The sequence below is a fragment of the Zingiber officinale genome, chromosome 5B (genome assembly GCF_018446385.1).
Source record: "Zingiber officinale cultivar Zhangliang chromosome 5B, Zo_v1.1, whole genome shotgun sequence".
Lineage (NCBI taxonomy): Eukaryota > Viridiplantae > Streptophyta > Magnoliopsida > Zingiberales > Zingiberaceae > Zingiber > Zingiber officinale.
Genome location: NC_055995.1, coordinates 50,055,808 through 50,077,924, shown reverse-complemented (window position 1 = coordinate 50,077,924; position 22,117 = coordinate 50,055,808). Strand labels below are relative to the sequence as shown.

Sequence of the window (22,117 nt, the reverse complement as noted above, 5' to 3'; positions counted from 1 at the left end):
TAACTTTTCATTCAACCTAAAGCATGAGATCATTAAACTAGCATCACATAGTAGGTTACATATCATGAAGAGTCATAACCAAGCATAGTTAGGTCCTAAATTTCATCTACCTTCTTTTATTCTTACTTGGCCGAAACATGTAAGGCAAGACCCTAGTTTTCAAGCAAACTTTAAGCATAAAAACATACGAAACTACTTGTACTGCAGGTGAGGGGAATACTTACATCCTCTCGCTTGATTCACTCAGAGAATACCCTTGCTTCGTGAAACTTCCCTAGGAAGGGGACCTTAGCTTGGTTCGGCAATGGTGAGGAAGGATGGCTTGATTTCGGTGGAGAGGAGGAGGAATGAGGAAGAGGGAAGCAAAAATGAAGTTTTCCTTTCCTATTTTCCTATTTATTCTCAATGAAGGAAGAAGGCAAAACCAACTTCTCATTGAAAATGGAAGAAGAAAACATAAATTTTTCCTTCTTAGTGAAAGGGAGTCTTCTCTTTCCCTACCTTTAACTACAATTTCCCTCTCTTTTATAACAGCACACCCCTGCTGGGGCTACTGGTTATTACCTAGAACCACTTGCTAAGAGGTCCAAGGTTCAAACATTGGTCATGCCTCTTTTTGATTCTAATTTTTCCTTTTATTTTGGAAAAATCTACATAAGGCCTATTCTAATCATGCAACAATTCATATGAAATCATTAGGGATCCTATGGGTGTTACAGAATCAATATGAGATATTGAGTTCATTTGTTTAAGTGTGTCTACTTGGAGATCAAGAAATACAAAGATTAATAAGAGGATGACACGGTCTATGCCTCATTGATCAATCTAGATATCAAGGATAGAGGGACCAAGTCATACATGATGAAAGTCACGGGCAGGTTAGGTCGGATCTCGACTTTCTCGTCACTTAGGTAGCAATGATGCCTTGCTAGATGTCACTCATTGTTTATGCATCGCAAATGTTGATTTGGGTACATTTCCAACATTACAAGAGTCTATAGGGTCACACACAAAGAACAAGTTGATATGGAGATGAGTTCATGTGATGAATCAATGGATTAAGTGTAATCCGAATTTGACTCATTGAGTTAGACTCAAAGGGATCCAATTGTTGGATTGAGTCGAGTTGCTTGAGAATCAATGGGTTGGACTCATTGGGTGAACTTGAGTTCACCAAAGAAGTTGAATGGTCAAAATTGAACCATTAGATTGAATGGTTGATTTTGAGCCATTAGATTAGAAGATGAAAGGGTGGAGACTCTTGGTATACCATGGGATGGTTATAAATATCATTTGGATGCTAATTTTGAGAAGATGAGCAAGTGTTGAGACCCTTGGCATTCTTCTTCTTCCTCCTTCCCCTCTTGGCCGAAATCACCATTGTGGTTGCTAGCACAACCTTATGATTTCTTCTCCATCTTGCTTTGTTTGTGAGACAAGCAAAGACAAGGCTTGTTCATGTGGATACCATAGAGGTGTGGACGCTTGAACGCGCTAAGATCTGGATCCAGAGAAAATGGTTATTGTTGGGATTGTGAAGGGCACGTAACAAAGGTATAATCATATCATGTAGCTTAGTATAGTCTTCAGAAAATGTTTCTTCCCTTCGCATGGATCTACTGGATAAGAGGATCTAGTAATTTTTCCGCTGCGTTTCCGCGTCTTTGGCGCGCTAGATCCCAACAGTATGCTTGTGTGAGTTTGTACGAGGTTTCTCCACCTCCGGTAGTTACCGAGAAGGAGTGTTTTTCATAGTAGAGAGTGCTTGTGTGTGTGGATCCTTGGATTAGTCACCTCTTCTTGAGGTGGATACCAAGTAAATCTTGGTGTTAGCATTATGAGCTTGCTGTGAGATTTTTCACTACATCATCATCATCTTCGAAGCAAGCAAACAAGCGTGACAAGTTATTCACCCGCTTCTAGCTCCCGAAGTGACCCAACACTTTTTGACATGCATGATTTGCCTTTCGATATGATATATCTGTTGAGGTTGCAAGGTTGCAAACATAGTCCCATATTGGAAACACATGGGAAAAATCATGGGTTTATAAGAGAAAAGATATCTCCATTGGCATGAGGCCTTTTGGGTAGAGCCCAAGAGCAAAATCATGATAACTTAGGCCCAAAGTGGACAATATCATGCTATTGTGGAGATATCTAAATTCTTTTCGATCCTACAATTGGTATCAGAGCCCGGACTGCCAGAAGGTTTAACCGCCGACTGCGCACAAGAGCTATAGTCTGATTGAACCATGTGAGTACAATATTGACCTCGAACAAAAAAGTGGGGGCTCCTATGTTCGGATCAAGATGACCAGACACCAGGCAGGAAGTCCTAGTAGGTCGGGTAGACCAAGGGGCAGGAAGTCCTAGTAGGTCGGGTAGACCGAGGGGCAGGAAGACCTGGTGGGTCAAGGATCGGACGTGGGAAGCCCATGGTCCTTTGTTTGAGGGGGGGATTGTTGAGGTTGCAAGGTTGCAAACATAGTCCCATATTGGAAACACATGGGAAAAATCATGGGTTTATAAGAGAAAAGATATCTCCATTGGCATGAGGCCTTTTGGGTAGAGCCCAAGAGCAAAACCATGAGGGCTTAGGCCCAAAGTGGACAATATCATGTCATTGTGGAGATATCTAAATTCTTTTCGATCCTACAATATCTACTATAAATCATCTTCTCATATCTTGTTGAATATTTCTAGGTTTATACAAATCTACATAGACAAATTAACTTTTAATCTTAGAAGCTATAAAAGAAGTTGTGTATATAAGATGATCAACATTTTCTAAGAAAAGATCGCATTAGTGTTCTTATAAATATTTTGTAATAGTCAACTCTATTTCTCCCCTTGTAATTATTGCCCATGTGCAATTTACTCCAACACATATTACTTTAACTCTTGTTTTCCTGGAGTTCTTTATTTTGTAAATGAAATGCAGAGCATATTCAACAAGTGCATCTTTAAATTATTTTTGGGTTGGGAATTTCTACACAAGAATCAAAAGTGTTTTTATTTACTAATACTGGCCTTTAGTGTTGTGATGAATATGAAAGTTAAAAATAATACATCTAATTCAAATTAGTACCCATTATATTGTGAAGGGGCAAAAAAAATATCTACACTAGTGTTTAAAATTTAAACAATATGTTTCATATTTACATATTAAAATTTTAATTTAGCAATATGTTGTAGCATCTACAATTTGTTAACTATTACAACGTATTGTTGGTCTTTACAGCCAATAATATGTCATAGCAGCTATGATTCCGTAGTTACTACATTATGTTATTGATCTTCAAAAGACCAGCAACATATTGTAGAAGCTACAATTTCGTAGCTACTATAATTATAAGTTATTGAAGTACAAGACACGTATTATATCAAATGGAAGCTTGTTGAAAGATATTTGATTTGACATATCTTGTGTCCCATTATTAAATCTTACTCAACAAGTGTATCTTTATTTTTTTTTGATTGAGAATTTCTACACAAGAATCAAAAGTGTTTTTAGTTCCTAATACTCCCATTGAATGTTCTGAGGAATATGAAAGTTAAAGAATAATATATCTAATTCAAATTAGTGCCCATTATATTATAAAGGGTCAAAAAATATATCTACACTAGTGTTTGAAATTTAAATAATAAGTTGTTTATTTACATATTAAATTTGAAGATTAGAAATACGTTATAGCAGCTATGATTCCGTATCTACTATATCGTATTGTTGATCTTTAAAGGACCAGCAACACATTATAGTAACTATAATTTTATACCTGTTACAACTATAAGTTATAACTATAAGTACCCCGAGTTAATTTTGATGTGGTTAACTGAATTAAGTTAGGTCATGTTATTTTTGATGCCTTATGTCTAAGTCTACAGGAGCTTAGAAATATAAGAAGTCAACCAAAAGACTCAGTGAGCGAGAATTATGGCACGGAAAGTGAGTCAATAGGCCTGGTGCATCCGAGAGATGAGGAGCTGTGGAAGAGTACACTGGAAAACAAGAAGGAGGCGCATGACACTTTCAAGGGATGAGAAGTCGAGGAGGAAGACTGCTCGAGGAGAAGACCAGAGTTGAGTTCAGGTGAGCTCAACTCTGGACGATCAAAGAATCACCCAAGGCCAACTAGGTCTAGGCGCCTAGAATGTTCCGCCATGTCAGCGAGTTGTTGGTCGAAGAGGATTAGCATAGAGTCTATGTCAGCCGAGTCTAGGCTCTCAGATCGGGTCCAAGCACTCGAATCGAGTCCAGGCGCCCGGGAAGCCTTGATCCATTGGAAAGAAACTATTGCAGAGTGGATCAAGTTAACCAAGTCCAAGCGCCCAGACTGGGTCCTGGTTCCCGGGAAGTGCCATGTCAGTAAATGGCTAGTTGCGACCAGTGAGATAAATAAAGCACTCATACTCGAAGTTTAACAACGCACTCTGTACTTTCATTTACAGATTCTATTTTTATTGTTTGTGCTTAACTACTATAAGAGGCTACTCCACCTTCACGAAGGAGTTCTTTTAGTGATATTTATATTACCTTAGATTAACAACCTCCTTGGTTGCAAACCAAGTAAAATCTTCTGTATCTCTATTTTGTTTATTTTTTTTATTTGTTTAAAATTAATGTGTGTTCCTTGCTAAGTTTGGTAGCAAGAGATTTAAATTTCTAACTTACAGTTTATTCACCCCTCCCCCCCCTCTAGCTAGCCTATCGGGACCTATAATAACATGTTGAGAGAGTCATAACTTTTAATTCAGTTTGAAGTATATGACATATATTATATCAAATGGAACCTCGTTTAAATATCTTCAATTTGATGTATTTTTCCTCCCATACTTTCTTAGTTAGCAAGTGCATCTTTAAATTATTTTTGGGTTGGAAATCTCTACAAAAGAATCACAATTTTTTTAGTTACTAATACTCCCATTGAGTATAGTGAGGAATATGAAAGTTAAAGTCAGTAATAAAGTTGTTGTTGGTTTCCGAAAAATAACAACACATTTAAAAATCATCATCATTTAATTGTTGATTTTCAAAAATCAACAACAATGTGTTGTTGATTTTGAAAATCATTGTGTTGTTGATTTTGAAAATCAACAACATTGTGTTGTTAAAAATCAGCAATACAATGTTGATGATTTATCAAAAATCAACATAAAAAATTAGCAATAGTATTATGATGTTGATTTTGGAAGCAGCAATATTTTGTTACTAATCTTTCAAAATCAACAACACAGAAAAAAAATCTAGTTCAACAAATTTTTAAATGAATAGTAAAGGGAAAGATAGACATGTATAAACAAAGATAATGACTACATTGTTTGGACATTTCCAAAACCACAGGCGTGATCAGGGAAAAGACATATTCACCTAAGTTGTTTGGTAAATTGCTGAAACTTTACATTACCTTACTAGCATAAAAAACATCTCTCTCATCCGGTTCTTCCGTTTACAATTCGGTTATTTTTGAGTTCATTACATACCCATCTTTAGATAATGGAAATGCATCTTCAAGATCACTATACTGAATCATTATGATTGCCAGATCTATTGAATAGTGCATATCATTCCCTATAAATTCATCCCTATACACATCTCTTTCAATTTCGGTTGCCATTCTAATATCGTATTTTTCTTATTGAGTCCACGTATCTTTAAATAATTCTTCCAAAAGACTCTGACCTCTAACATTGTCAATACTGATAGCTTCTTCTCTCAAATTGTATATACAATTCACACTCTCTCCAATACTCACCACAACACTAGCAAAAGTGGAAGATGACATTTTACTACCACTAGTATTTATGTTTGGTGTACCATCACTGAGTTGGTCTTCATTTTTTAAATCAATTGATTCCATCTTATGTGACACAACTTCATCAGAAAATGTATCCATGCATTGATGCAATTGTGAAGAACAATCATTTCTATTAAATATGTGAATATTTCTATAACACACTAGCCAAGTGAAGGAAGACAATAGATCATCACATGTTGCTAATTTTCTAGTTACCAATTTCAAATTTTAAAATTTCACATACAAGAAACTTTAATCTCATAACAACACTTTTTATGTATTAATTCAGACTATTCTGAAAACTCTCAAGAGTATAAGAGAAGACATTAAAGTCTAGATGCAAACATTAAGATCACATGAAAATTGTCTATTTACTAAACCATGTCACCAAGGTTCCATATAATGCAATTATACACATCATATTAATTGATTTATACATTAGTAGAATAACGCTTACATGTTCTCTATAAGATTGATCAGAGAATAAAACTTCGTCCACACTACAATATCAACTATCACTCCTACTATGATTGGTTTATCTATAATAACAAAAATAATCATTAGATGAATATAACGAATATTTCCCAGCGTACAACAATGGTAAGGCCAATTTGAGATGTTACCATCGTTGAACTAGGTTTACAGCATCTCTGGTAGGCTGGTTCAAAGTATTTTACAAATACTTGAATTTTTTTAAACCTTGTGCTACACTTGCTTATACCTCCCTTCAACTATTCTCAAATCAAATAACAGAGAACTAGCAAAGTCACTGGCTGGAGCTAGGTTTCATCACTTTCAACTTCAAGGTTATGAGGGAATCATAAGGTCGGGATCGGCTACCTCATTAAGACCATTAGAGCTATACATTACACTATCCACTAGAGAAGAACCTACACCAGAGCTACATTTGTTATGTTCTCTCTGATCAACTTTTCTTTTCCATGTACAATAACCTGCAAAGTTCCTAGAAAGCTATAGGATACTAAACTAGAGGGATATTTTTTACCTATGCTACATTCCACATTTTCTATGATAAGAACAAGCACCGTTCACCGAAAAATATTCCCCATCCGCTTGAAGTTTGTCAGCTTGTCGCCGTTTGACTTTTTCACTCAGCATAGGTTAACCGTTCACCAAAAAATTACCTACATCATTCTTCATAAATTTAGCTGCACCGTTCGTTGCTGGTCACCTTTGCTTCGAGAGTAGGTCACTTTTTCTGAGAAGGACACATTCCGGTTCAGAATGCTCCTTTTTTTTCTTTGGAAGGGTAAAATGGGTATTTGACACATGGCAGACTATGCGATTTAGACATTTCCAAAATGCCTATGTGATTTAGGGAAAAGGCAAAACTGGCTACGCTCTTTAGTAAATTACTGATGTATTTTAGTCATTTTTAAAATTATCAAATTAAATTTAAAAATTATAATAATACATTCAAATTATATATTTTTTTATATATTATTTTTTAACTCTAAATAATGATGTTCTTTTCACTTGCTCGGGTTTCTCCTCTTCCTTCTAAGTTATAGTGTCATGGACTCTTTGGTGTATTCGCTGTCGGAGTCCTGTGAATCAAAGAACATCAGTTTAGAGTTGATGTGCATAAATTATATATGATTTTAGACTTTGATTGATGCACATTTACTGGTATTTATTGATTATAATGTACGTTATCGCACTTCATTCATTCATTCATTTTATCATTATAATTACTTCTTTTTGTTTGGAGATCTGATTTTACTTTGTTTTGATTGACAAGATATGAAATGGAGTGGAAAGGGAAAAAGAATACGAAGTGTAGCATATTTCGAAATCTAGCATGGGTATGATGTGCCCTGAGGCACGGTCGTGCCCCGAGGCACGGTCGTGCCCCCTGTAGAGATAGGCAGGGTTATGCCTACTAGGCACGAACTAGGCACAACTGTACCCTTGTTCCAGATAGTGGCATGACAAGGCCATGCTTGGAGACACAACTATGGTATCCCCTTTCATCATTTGCATGGCTCAATCGTGCCATATTGTACGGTCGTGCTTGCTAAGGGTAGGGGTTGTGCCCTCTGCTATAATAGGGGGTTTTCTCCCCTTTTCATGGATCCTTGGTTTGGATGCCCCGTCCCTTCCTTTGGAAAGAGTTTTTCCTTCTAGGAGAAATTATAGAGCTTCCAACTTTGCCGATCCGCACTATCCGTCCACTTTTGGAGCAAGGGAACGCCTCTAAAGACGTCGGGCTTCATGGATAAACACTCTCTTCTCTCTATTTTCATATAATGAGTTGTAGTTTGTTAATTTCTTCATCCTTGGTTGTATTATCTTATAATGGAGTAGATTCTTTGATTCTTAGGATGCAAGAAGTAGTTATGATATGATGTTAATATATGAATTATGTATATGTCATTTTCTTATTTAATGATATATTTTATGACTTGTTCTTGTGTATTGTTCCTTATATATATTTGATGGAATGTGTGTGAGGTTAACACATTTAGATATAGAGTTTTGTTCACCATTTAGAGGAGGTGCTTTGGAATGTGTAATCGGGAACTTTATGACAGAGGGTATCCTTACTTTCTAAGGCATTTCCATGAAACAGAGAGTAATTCCCTATAAGGAAAGTTAATTAGAGTTTGAGGGGGTATTTCTCACATTAATGTTAGGAAGTGACTTATGCAATATAGAGATTGTATGACCAAAGGGGCCCTGTGACAAAGGGTAACCCTTTAACCAGACTTTCTATGTTACCTCTTCTACTTATTTATATTAATTTACCATTAGGAAGTAAATCAGATAACTCTAGGGATAGTATGACTAGGGGCCTTAAGGTTAACCCTTTAATCGAACTTTCTAAAGTTACTTCTTTACTTAATGGCATAAGATTTGGGTAAACTCTCCGGTGTAATCTTAGTGGTCAAGTTAGACTTTAGTTAGAAATCCTACAAGAGTGTAGGCATGAAGGAAAGAAGATGAACAATGCATAGGAACATTAACTAACATCATAATGAAATTGAACTACTGGAATCATTTCCCCAACCACTCTTTCTCCCCCTCTCTCTACTCTCTCCCTCTCAACCTTAGTTCTTAAAGACTTTTCCCAACTTTTGATTGTCTAGATAATTTGTTGTATAAAGTTAACTAGTACTTAATCAACAGTTCCTGTGGTTCAATATCTTTTATTACTTGATGATGTTTCTGTACACTTATGGATACACATCAAGTTTTTGGTGTCGTTACCAGGGATTATTTTCAATTAACATTAGTTGATTAGTATATGCGTTACTTTAGACATTTTTCTTTTTTATTTTTCATTATGCATCTTCCTTTTGTCTTTAATTCTGCATTTTTGTTTGTTCTTAGAATTTTTTAGAATACAATGAGCACTAACATATCAAGAGGCCTTTGAGAGAATTTTACACACCAATATCTGCAAGAGGATTGGATCCCATTGTAAAACCTTATATCAAAGAAGCAAGTTTCCAACTAGACCCAGAATTAATTACCATGACACAAGGCCACAAATTTAACGGAGAAGTTTCAGAAAACTCATACTTGCACCTTGAAGCATTTCTTGAATATTGCAATGTGGTACAATGTGAGGGGGTCTTTGCTGATGCTATCCAGTTGATGACATTTCCATTCAGCATCAAAGATAGAGCAAAGACTTGGTTTTATTCTTTTTGTCCTCAAAGCATTACAAGTTGAGAACAGTTGGAGCAACGATTCCTGAATTACTTTTCCCCTCTAAGCAGAATTATGTATATGAGAAATTACATCACAAAATTTTCTCAAGTAGATGGAGAATCACTATTTGAGGCATGAGATAAATTTAAAGGTTTATTAAGACAGTGTCCTCGCCATGGTTTGGAAAGATGGCTGACAGTGCACATATTCAATATGGGGATTTCCTTCTCAAATAAGTCACTATTAGATTCATTTGCTGGAGGCTCTTTAATAAACAAACGTTTGGATGAAGCTTATACATTAATTAATCAAGTAACATTGAATCTCTAAGAATGGTCAGACAAAAGTTGGATGGAATATCCCCCAATAATTCTTGAAGTGCAAGCCAAGAATGCAATGACAATTGTCACACAAGAGTTGTTACAACTGGCCATATACAGAGAGGAAACTTCATCAAATCACAAAATAAGGGGTTGAAAAGAATAGAGAAGTCCAGTGTAAAATGTAATGTTATCAAGTTGAGAAGTGGCGAGAATCTTGGAAAACTTCTAGAGAAAGATTTGTATAGAAATGAGGAAAAGAACAATAGAGAACTATAAAAACTTAGTTCCAACACTCTAGAAAGTGTCCATAGGCCACGAATACCTTTCCCTCAATGGTTGATCGCACTAATACTAGACAAGCAATTTGGACCTCCACCACAAGATCAAAGAGAATTTGGGGAAAAGATAGATTAATTTTTCCAAAGACCTCCACAAGGATTCCTTTTCCACAAAGACTAGTGGGGGCCAATAAAGATAAAGATTTTGACAAATTCTGTGATACTAATATGGTTGAGTGTAGATTTCTTGATATATATAAAAATAAAGACTCTTCAAATGATGATTATAATGATAATGCAGTGGATTGTAAGTTTTTAGATCTTCCTACTGGAGTTATAGTGAAATAGAATTTTTAGATGATGAATGTGTTGAGGTTGATCAATTTAAGACTACAAGTAAAGTTGTTGATCCTCCTGTAGTTGATTCTCTTGCAGCTGATATTGATGTTGGTATATGTTTTACTATATGTGATGATATTCATGTTATGAAAGAAAGTGTAGGGAATTGTGTTGTGGAAGTAGTATCTCAAGAATCACTTTCTTTGAGCCCACAACCACTTGATAGTATGAGAGTGGTAAGAATTGAACAAGTTGTGAATATAAATATAGGGACTTGTGCAGAGATAGCAAAGCCCCAAGAATCACCACCTTTAGTTGGACTACCACTTGAGCTAGAGCCAGAACCATCATTTGATCTAGAAGAAGTCACATCCATTTATTTAGAACTTTCAGGTACCTTTCAACAATACAAGATTAGTATTCTTAGTGATCTTTTAGAAGCTTTCATATAGGTACCTATAATCGATTTTATGGAATATGATTCATTTTTTCATTCATGCTCCATCAAATTTAATATGATTCTAGTTCATTCTTATATTTCATGCTTATGGGAGACGTGTTTTTCTTTTGGGTGTGCAGATTTCACTTGGACCAAAATTGAAAGCTCAATCTGAACCATCTTCGACCTCTAGAATGAACTTGCAAGGAGATGAAGATGGAGAGAGAGGTGTTACACTATATTAATCGTATGATGACAACTATCTCTATAATAAAATAGGCCAATGGAAGAAAAGTCTAAGAGTTTCTCACTCTGGCTAGAACGATATTTCGAAAAGCCCAAATAAGGAGTCGAGCTAATGATCTAAAATAAGTGCTTCTTGGGAGACAACCCAAGTTCTTTCTTATTTTTTATTTAAGCTTTTAATTTCTTTATAGTTTCTTTTGTTTCTTTATAATAACCCAAATCTCTCTACTTAATTTTTCTTATCTAATTTCTTTTTGTAGAATTCAAAGTTATGGAAGAATGTGAGCATCAGAAAGAGGAGTATTTTCAAACATATAAATGTCTCATCCATTTAGAGCTAATCACTTGGTAACTCCTCTTACTTCAAAACCTCCTCCATATTATTAGTTAGAGCCCTACAACCAATCATATGATGATCATTGTATGGACTCAATGTATCATATTCCTATATATATTTATAAAGATATTTCTTTATGGTTATTATACTTACTTGTATTGGTGTCAAATAACTAAGTATAATAGCGTCCTTGAGTAGAAGGTTCTTATCTATATCAATCGATTGGTTGAATTGATAGTGAGATGATATAGAGAGCACTACTCTTAATCATTCCTAGTCAAGTATTAACATTCAGGGACAATGTTAATGCGATGAGACTAACATGTAGGTCAACTCAATGACTTGATCTTACAAGTCATGGATATAGAGATATCAAGTTGACACATGGGTATGCATTGAAGAATGTATACTGAATGACCCGCCATGAGAAAGTATCATGGATCGTTATATGAGTGTCATATACTTTCTCATGTGACTATTAGATTGACTATCAGTCCTTGGACCTGAAGTCACCATGGTTCCCTACATAAGGAGTTGCATACTTTGGCTTCCTCAAACGTCACCCGTAACTGGTGGACTATAAAGGCGATTACTGGGTATGTAACAAATTATGCGGAGGGATGTGAGTGATGTAGACGAGATCTATCCCTCCTATATGACGGGAGTGACATCATGATTCTTGATAGAGTGAGACCACTAAGTGCATGGTCATGCCCAAATGAGTCAATATGAGAAATTGAGCTCATTTGTTTAGAGTGAGTCTACTTGGAGTTCAAGATATAAATTGATTAGAGAATGACACGGTCTATACCTCATTTGATTAATTTAGATGTTAAGGATAGAAGGACATTGTCACATATTGTGAGAGTCATAATTAGTAGTCACAAAGGTGATGTTAGATCTCAACATTCTTGTAACTTGGGTAGTAATGATGTGTTGCTAGATACCGCTCATTACTTATGCTTCTAAATGGGTTTAGGAGCATTGCCAACGTTACAAGAACCTATAGGGTCACACACAAAGGGCAATTAGATGGAGAATAGTTTCATATGATGGACCAAGAGGATTAGGTTCATGTGATGAATCAAATTGGATTAAGAGTAATCCAAATTAGACTAATTGAGTTGGACTCAATTTGATTCATGTGTTGAATGAGTCTAATTTAGATTATAACTCATTGAATCAATTTAATTTAATGAATAGAGATTCATTAAATCAAATTGACTTGAATCAATGGTTATATTTGATCAACCATGGGAGATAAATGAGTTAAGTTTGACTTGACTTGAGAGGGAAGATGAAGGGTCAAGTTTGACTTGACCAAATGCCACTTAATTGTGACATGGCATGTGGGTCGGCCAATGATGATGGTCCACATCATCAAGGCTACATCAAGTGTGTGCCACCTCATGAGGGAGACCAAGAGTCATGACTTTTGGTATTACATGGAGGTTTAAAAGCCTCTAAAAGTGGTCGGCCACTTAATTGTGTGCATTAAGCATTTTTGTGTGCTAATTGAAGTCATCTTCTTCCTCCTCTCTTCTCTACTCTCCCTCTCCTCCATTGCCGAGCCACCCAAGAGTGCTAGCACACTATAAGTGGTTCTTCTCCACCTTTTGTCCGTGTGGATACTTCTAGAGGAGTGTTCACTTGACACTCTTCGAGATCCGACACTTTTTGGACGAGCGGGATAAGCGAAGGGCTTCGCTACAAAGGTATACTCTCTTTTCATGTAGATCTAAGGTAGATCTAGTGTAGAAACATGTACATGATTTAATTTTAAATATATCTTTGCACGGATCCGTGGCTAGAATTGGGGGTTTCTGCAACGCAAAAAGCGGTTTTTACGGCTCGAATTGCTAACAGTGGTATCAGAGCCACGTGCGAAGCATGTACTCGTTTGTATTTTGTTTTTATGAAAAGATTTCAGATCTGTAAGTTTCTGTAAGTTGACTATTTTTATGGATTTTGTGAGTATTTTTCTCGTAGAGGCGAAGCAACAAGTGTTTGGACGCTTGTAGGCTTCAACTACCGAGAAAAACTTTCCGAAACGACAAGGTCTCGCCCAAATTATTTTAGGGCAGCGGCTTAAGGCACTGTTAGATCAAGATGGGACACTCGCGACATTCATTTCGTGAGTAGGGGCGCTGCCCCTAACCCCGCAAGGGGCATTGTCCCGCGATCGCGCCCGAAAATCGCTAATCGGGACCGCCGAGAAGTTGTAACTCATAAAATTCATAAAATCAGTAGTAAAATTATAGAAATTTATGTAAAATACATAATTTAGAATTTTGTATGATATTGTGATGATCATGGCCCAAAAACCCCAATTTGATTGGACAAAAATTGTGTTGTAATTCATAATATGGCCTGCGCGCCATTTTTTTGTTGTGCGTGTTGTATGTGATTTGCGACCTGCACGTCATGCCTCCTTTATTTATATTCCTGTTGTAAAATAGTTTTAGACTCGAATGTAACTCGAGTTTCAATTTTGTAATGTACAATTGAAGATGGAGTTACAAGAAGGAAGCCGACAACACAAGGCGGTCAAAGGAGACGCTTGAAGAAACTGTTGATCCTAGGTTGACCGTTCGATCTTCTCATTGGCTTGAGAAGATCGTAGTAGGGTCATAACCTCATCACAATATATGTATATATCTTGATATATTTGCTTGTATGTATGTGATGCATGCTAGTGTAGGGTAATTGGTGCCTTGATGCGTATATGATACACATTAACGATTAGATTAGATCTTAATCAAATCAACTCAAGATGCCTACCAAGTTTTGATACCCATCACTACCTCGATCATTTGTTGTTGTTGAATCTGCCAAATCAGAGCAACGCATATTATCTTGGTAGGGTGCGGAGGGACAATCTTGGTCCCGCCTATCAAAGCTTGGGTGAGTGCAAACTCAATTAGATTGAGTATAACTAGTTAACTCAATTTGATCGGGTATAACTATAGACATTTTTTTCCAACGGTTCGAAGATAGGATAAAAATCACATTTATACTAAATTTTGGGCGATTTAGCCAAAGCTAACTTAAGGTTTTCTATAACTGAGGATTTTGATCCTATAAACAAGAGTTGCATAGAGATGTAATTGATAATTCGTTATCTACCGATCATACTAAGTTTTTGGCGATTTAGCCAAAGCTATCTCAAGTCATAGTATGATGTGGATCTTGTCCCACGAAAATTATAGCCAATTGGTATGAATCTAGTAGTGTGGTTTGACCACATCCATGATTTGATTCTACAAAAGCTCTAAATTCAGTGGGAGCATCATTTAGTTAAAGGTCTAATTAAATGATAAATGGAATATGATATTTACTTTCTGCATTATTTCTGTTGTAGATTGTCATGTCGACAAACACGAACACTTTCTCCTTGTGTTCTGTCCTTGATAAGGACAAGATCAATGGAGCTAACTTCCTGGACTGGTACAGAAATTTGAGAATCGTTCTCACACAAGAAAGAAAACTGTACGTCCTGGAGCAGCCCATTCCCAAGGTACCTCCTGCCACTGTCACGCGAGCTGACCGAGATGCTTATAAGAAACATCAAGATGATGCATTAGATGTGTCATGCCTCATGCTCGCGACCATGAACTCTGAGCTTTAGAAGCAACACGAGTTGATGTCTGCTTATGATATGGTTGAACATCTTCATCAACTATGTCAAGGACAAGCGAGGCATGAGAGATTCGAGATCTCCAAGGCACATGTTTCAGTGCAAGATGCAAGATGGGACTCCCATAGGTCCATATGTGCTCAAGATGATTGGGTACATAGAAAACCTACAGAGGTTGGGATTCCCACTTGGTCAAGAGCTTGCCACTGACTTGATCTTGCAATCCTTGCCTGAGAGCTACAGTCAATTTGTCATGAATTACAACATGAACGAAATTGACAAGCCACTACCTGAGCTGCTAAGCATGTTGCAAACTGTTGAGCTCAACCTTAAGAAGGTAAAGCCCAACTCCATTTTGATGGTGCAAAAGCATAAAGGCAAGGGCAAGCCTAAAGGTAAGGGAAAGTCCCAAGCCAAGGGCAAAGGAAAGATAATGAAACCTAAAGGAGGGCTTGCCAAGGATGTTATATACCTGCTTCCACTGCGGTCAGACCGGGCACTGGAAGAGGAACTGCAAAGTATATCTAGAAGATCTTAAGAAGAAGAGAAGTGAGACTTCTACTTCAGGTATATATGTTATAGAAGTCAATTTATCTATTTCTGCATCGTGGGTATTGGATACCGGATGTGTTTCTCACATTTGTACTAATGTGCAGGCACTGAGAAATAGTAGGGCATTGACGAAGGGCGAGGTGGACCTACGAGTTGGTAATAGAGCACGGGTTGTTGTTGTTGCTGTAGGAACTTACTATCTATCTCTGCCCTCTAGGCTTGTACTAGAATTAGATGAATATTGTTATGTGCCTACTCTTACAAAGAACATCATTTCAGTCTCTTGTTTGGACAAGAAAGGCTTTTCTTTTGTAATAAAGAACAAATGTTGTTCCGTTTACTTAAATGATATGTTCTACTGTAGTGCACCTCTGATGAACGGACTCTACATTCAAGACTTAGAGAACCTCATCTATAACATAAGTACCAAAAGGTTCAAGTCAAATGAAATGAACCAAACCTATCTCTGGCATTGTCGCTTAGGTCATATAAATGAGAAACGCTTATCTCAGCTCCATAAAGATGGTTTGCTGGACTCATTTGATTTTGAATCATATGAGACATGCGAGTCATGCCTACTGGGCAAGATGACCAAGACTCCCTTTAGTGGACACAGCGAAAGAGCGACTGACTTGTTAGGACTTATACATAGTGATGTATGTGGCCCTTTCAATGTGGTTATAGGTACTTCATTACATTTACTAATGACTTCAGTAGATATGGTTATGTGTATCTGATGACACATAAGTCACAATCCTTTGAAAAGTTAAAAGAATTCAAGAATGAAGTACAAAACCAGCTAGGCAAGAGTATTAAGATACTTTAATCAGATCGAGGTGGTGAATACCTTAGCCATGAGTTTGGTGACTATCTAGCTGAGTGTGGGATTCTATCCCAACTCACTCCTCCTGGAACACCACAGTGGAATGGTGTATCTGAAAGGAGGAATCGTACCCTACTAGATATGGTACGATCTATGATGAGTCACACAGATCTTCCTATATCTTTTTGGGGATATGCTCTAGACACAGCAGCCTTCACACTTAACCGTGTTCAATCCAAGGTAGTGATAAAGACACCATATAAGATATGGACTGGGAGAGATGCCCAGATGTCTTTTATGAGGATTTGGGGTTGTGAGCCTTACGTTCGACGTCAAGTCTCGGACAAATTGGGACCCAAATTTGATAAGTGCTATTTTATAGGATATCCCAAGGAAACGAAGGGATATTACTTCTACATTCCCAGTCAACACAAAGTGTTTGTGGCTAAGACTAGGATATTTATAGAAAGGGACTTTGTTTCTAGAAAAACTAGTGGGAGTACGTTCAATCTTGAAGAAGTTCAAGATATGGACCATAGCACTGAAGCCTTGACTGAAGTTGAACTGGAACCACAAAGTGTTGTGGATGATGAGATTGTTCCAGAAGGAGTTGAGGAACAACAACCAGTTCAAGTAGACCTACCTCTTCGCAGGTCTGATAGGGTACGTCGTCAGCCTGAGAGATACTCATTTCTCTTGTTTGACCATGATGACGTTGTGCTCGTTGAGAATGAGCCTACCTCCTATCAGGAAGCTGTGATAAGACTAGATTCTAAGTCATGGCTAGAGGCCATGAGATCCGAGATGGAATCCATGTACACCAACCAAGTATGGACTTTGGTTGATCCACCTGAAGGGGTAAAACCCATTGGGTGTAAGTGGGTCTTTAAGAGAAAGACTGACATGGATAGACTTATCTATAAGGGTCGCTTGGTAGCTAAAGGTTTCAAGCAGATTCATGATATTGACTATGATGAAACCTTTTCTCCAGTAGCGATGTTTAAGTCCATTCGGATCATGCTTGCTATTGCAGCCTACCATGACTATGAGATATGGCAGATGGATGTCAAAACCGCGTTTCTGAATGGAAACTTGCTCGAAGATGTGTACATGACACAACCTGAGGGTTTTGTAGATCCACAGCATACTAGCAGAGTATGCAAGCTACATAAGTCCATTTATGGACTAAAGCAAGCTTCTCGGAGCTGGAATCTTCGATTCGATGATGCGATCAAACAGTTTGGTTTCATCAAGAATGAAGATGAACTCTGTGTCTACAAGAAGGTTGTTGGGAACACAGTTATCTTCCTTGTATTGTATGTGGATGACATACTACTCATTGGAAATTACGTCCCTTTGTTGCAGTCTGTAAAGACTTGGTTGGGGAATTGTTTCTCAATGAAGGACTTAGGTGAAGCAGCCTATATTCTAGGCATAAAGATTTATAGAGATAGATCTAAGAGGTTGCTTAGCCTAAGTCAAAGTACATATATTGGCATGGTATTACTACGGTTTTCCATGCAGAATTCCAAGAAAGGATTTCTACCGATATCACATGGTGTGAGTCTTTCGAAGACTCAAAGTCCCTCTTCTAGAGAGGAGAGAGGCTGCATGGATAAGATCCCTTATGCCTCAGCCATAGAATCTATCATGTACGCCATTCTATGTAGTCGTCCTGATGTTTCGTATGCTTTGAGCATGACGAGCAGATACTAGTCAGATCCAGGTGAGCGTTACTAGATAACGGTCAAGAATATTCTTAAGTACCTGAGAAGGACTAAAGAATATTTCTTGATATTTGGAGGCGATAACAAGCTAGCTTTAAAGGGTTACAGTGATGCTTGCTTCCAAACTGACCAGGATGATTATAGATCGCAGTCTGGGTTCGTGTTTTGCTTGAATGGTGGTGCTGTGAGCTGGAAGAGTTCGAAGCAGGACACAGTTGCTGATTCTACAATAGAGGCCGAGTATATTGCTGCATCAAAAGAAGCAAAGGAGGCAGTTTGAATCCGCAAGTTCATTACTGAGCTTGGGGTAGTTCCTAGCATAGCCGATCCTATAGGCTCTATTGTGACAACAATGGAGCAATTGCACAGGCTAAGGAACCTCGCTCACACCAGTGGACCAAACACATACTACGGCGCTTCCATCTCAATCGAGAGATCATCGATAGAGGAGATGTGAAGATTTGTAGAGTACCCACAGAAACTAACGTTGCTGATCCCTTGACCAAGGCGTTGGCACAGAGAAAGCATGATGGTCACACTAGGTCATTGGGCCTTAGAGCCTACACTGATTGGTACTAGTGCTAGTGGAAGATTGTTAGTTAGAGCCATAGAGCCAATCATATGATGATCGTTGTATGGACTCGATGTATCATATTCCTATATATATTTATAAAGACATTTCTTTATGGTTATTATACTTACTTATATTGGTGCCAAATAACTAAGTATAATAGCGTCCTTGAGTAGAAGGTTCTTATCTATATCAATCGATTGGTTGAATTGATAGTGAGATGATATAGAGAACACTACTCTTAATCATTCCTAGTCAAGTATTAACATTCAGGGACAATGTTAATGCGATGAGACTATCATGTAGGTCAACTTGATGACTTGATCTCTCAAGTCATGGATATAGAGATATCAAGTTGACACATGGGTATGCATTGGAGAATGTATACTGAATGACCCGCCATGAGAAAGTATCATGGATCGTTATATGAGTGTCATATACTTTCTCATGTGACTATTAGATTGACTATCAATCCTTGGACCTGAAGTCACCATGGTTCCCAACATAAGGAGTTGTATACTTTGGCTTCGTCAAACGTCATCCGTAACTGGGTGGATTATAAAGGCGATTACTGGGTATGTACCAAATTATGCGGAGGGATGTGAGTGATGTAGATGGGATCTATCCCTCCTATATGACGGGAGTGACATCATGATTCTTGATAGAGTGAGACCACTAAGTGCATGGCCATGCCTAAATGAGTCAAAATGAGATATTGAGCTCATTTGTTTAGAGTGAGTCTACTTGGAGTTCAAGATATAAATTGATTAGAGGATGACACGGTCTATACCTCATTTGATCAATTTAGATGTCAAGGATAGAAGGATATTGTCACATATTGTGAGAGTCACAATTAGTAGTCACAAAGATGATGTTGGATCTCAACATTCTTGTAACTTGGGTAGTAATGATGTGTTGCTAGATACCGCTCATTACTTATGTTTCTAAATGGGTTTAGGAGCATTGCCAACGTTACAAGAATCTATAGGGTCACACACAAAGGGTAATTAGATGGAGAATAGTTTCATATGATGGACCAAGAGGATTAGGTTCATGTGATGAATCAAATTGGATTAAGAGTAATCCAAATTAGACTAATTGAGTGGGACTCAATTTGATTCATGTGTTGAATGAGTCTAATTTAGATTATGACTCATTGAATCAATTTAATTCAATGAATAGATATTCATTAAATCAAATTGACTTGAATCAATGGTTAGATTTGATCAACCATGGGAGATAAATGAGTCAAGTTTAAGTTAACTTGAGAGGGAAGATGAAGGGTCAAGTTTGACTTGACCAAATGCCACTTCATTGTGACATAGCGTGGGGGTCGACCAATGATGTTGGTCCACATTATCAAGGTTACATCAAGTGTGTGCCACCTCATAAGGGAGACCAAGAGTCATGACTCTTGGTATTACATGGAGGTTTAAAAGCCTCTAAAAGTGGTCGGCCACTTAATTGTGTGCATTAAGCATTTTTGTGTGCTAATTGAAGTCATCTTCTTCCTCCTCTCTTCTCTATTCTCCCTCTCCTCCATTGCCGAGCCACTCAAGAGTGCTAGCACACTCTAAGTGGTTCTTCTCCACCTTTTGTCCGTGTGGATACTTGTAGAGGAGTGTTCACTTGATACTCTTCGAGATCCGGCACCTTTTGGACAAGCGGGATAAGCGAAGGGCTTCGCTACAAAGGTATACTCTCTTTTCATGTAGATCTAAGGTAGATCTAGTGTAGAAACATGTACATGATTTAATTTTAAATATATCTTTGCACGGATCCGTGGCTAGAATTCGGGGTTTCTGCAACGCAAAAAGTGATTTTTACGGCTTGAATTGCTAACACATATTACATTTCTAGTTTTCATTAGGACAATGAAAGATTTAAGTCTAGGATGATGTATTGAATTTAGATTAGTTTTTGTCATATTTCTTTTTACATAATAAAATTTTTCTAGTTGCATTAGATATCATGTCATGATTGTTTATTTCTTAATACAAAAATACTAGTACGTTTATTTTAGATTTCATGTGGTTCATTGTTACTTATGGTGCTAGTATGTTTAATGATCTATCTTTTTCTATCCATGATAGCATGAAATGAGTGAGGTTTCTTCTTTAAGAGTTTAAGTATTGACCTTATTTTAGGATTTTTCCCACACTTTGCCTAGTTTTGATGGTAGATAACTCTGAAAGTAGTCATGATTCATAGAATTGAACTAGTACTTATATTTCTACAGTGATCTCTCAATTACATTTTGATTACTGGACGATCTCAGATCATGGAAACTCACTTGGAAAAATCAAAATCCTTGCATTTGTATTAGTGCAACACCTTTAAAGCACAAAAAAATCATTTGAATAAGTAATATAAAAATAGTTATCTTGAATGGAAACTAATAATTTACTCCTTTGAGATCGAGTTAGATTATTAGGAAAATAAATATTATGTTTCTCTTGATTACGAGTAATCCTTTAAAATCTTGTGTAATTTTAGAGATATGAACCATGTGTGTGGCAGGTAAGTGTCTATCGCTGGGAGTATAAGGAACATGGTCTTATGACAACTTGACTAGGCTTAGGAATTGAAACTTAAAAAATTTAGATCACTATTGCACTAAGCACGGAGAACTATTTCTTAAGCCACACTCGAACAACTTTTGTATCTTCCTTACTAATAAAATTATTTGATAGGATTAAACTGATTTGCTAAACATTACGATGCACTATTTAACCATAGGAGTTTAGATTGTAGTTTTTTCTTGAGGACAAATAAATGTTTAAATCTAGGGGTGTGTGCACATAGATTATATATGATTTTAGGCTTTCATTGACGCACATTTACTATATTTTTTTATTATGATTTATGTTATCGTACTCCATTCATTCATTTTATTAGTATAATTACTTATTTGTGGTCGAAGATATGCTTTTGCTTTATTTTGATTGGCAGGATGCGAAATGAAGTGGAAGGGGACAAAGAACGCGAAGTGCAACCTATTCCAGAATCCATCATGGGTTGGTTGTGCCCTGAGACATAGGCAGGTTGTGTGGTGAGGCATGGTCATGCCCCCTGCAGAGATAGCCATGACAGGGTTGTGCCTACCAGGCACGACTGTGCCCTTGATCCAGAGAGTGACACAGTAGGGTCGTGTTAGGAGGCATGACCATGCCAGGAGGCACAATGATGCCTCTTACTCACTGAAAGGGACATGACCTGACCATCCGCTTTCATTGTCTGCACGGCCCAGTTATGCCATTTGGCACGACCGTGCACACTAAGGGCAAGGGGTCATGCCTGTTGGGATGTATACTATAAGCCTAACTTTTGTATGAACATTTGTTTTGAAATATTTTGAAATGAGAATCACTT

General features: G+C 37.3%; 1 non-coding gene across 1 annotated transcript; it reads right to left on the bottom strand.

Annotated features, from left to right (window-relative positions):
- Window positions 1–9,549: 9,549 nt before the first annotated feature.
- LOC121988115 lies at window positions 9,550–9,655 on the bottom strand. The gene has a single exon (XR_006113875.1). It is a non-coding gene; the product is annotated as a small nucleolar RNA R71 (small nucleolar RNA).
- Window positions 9,656–22,117: the final 12,462 nt, after the last annotated feature.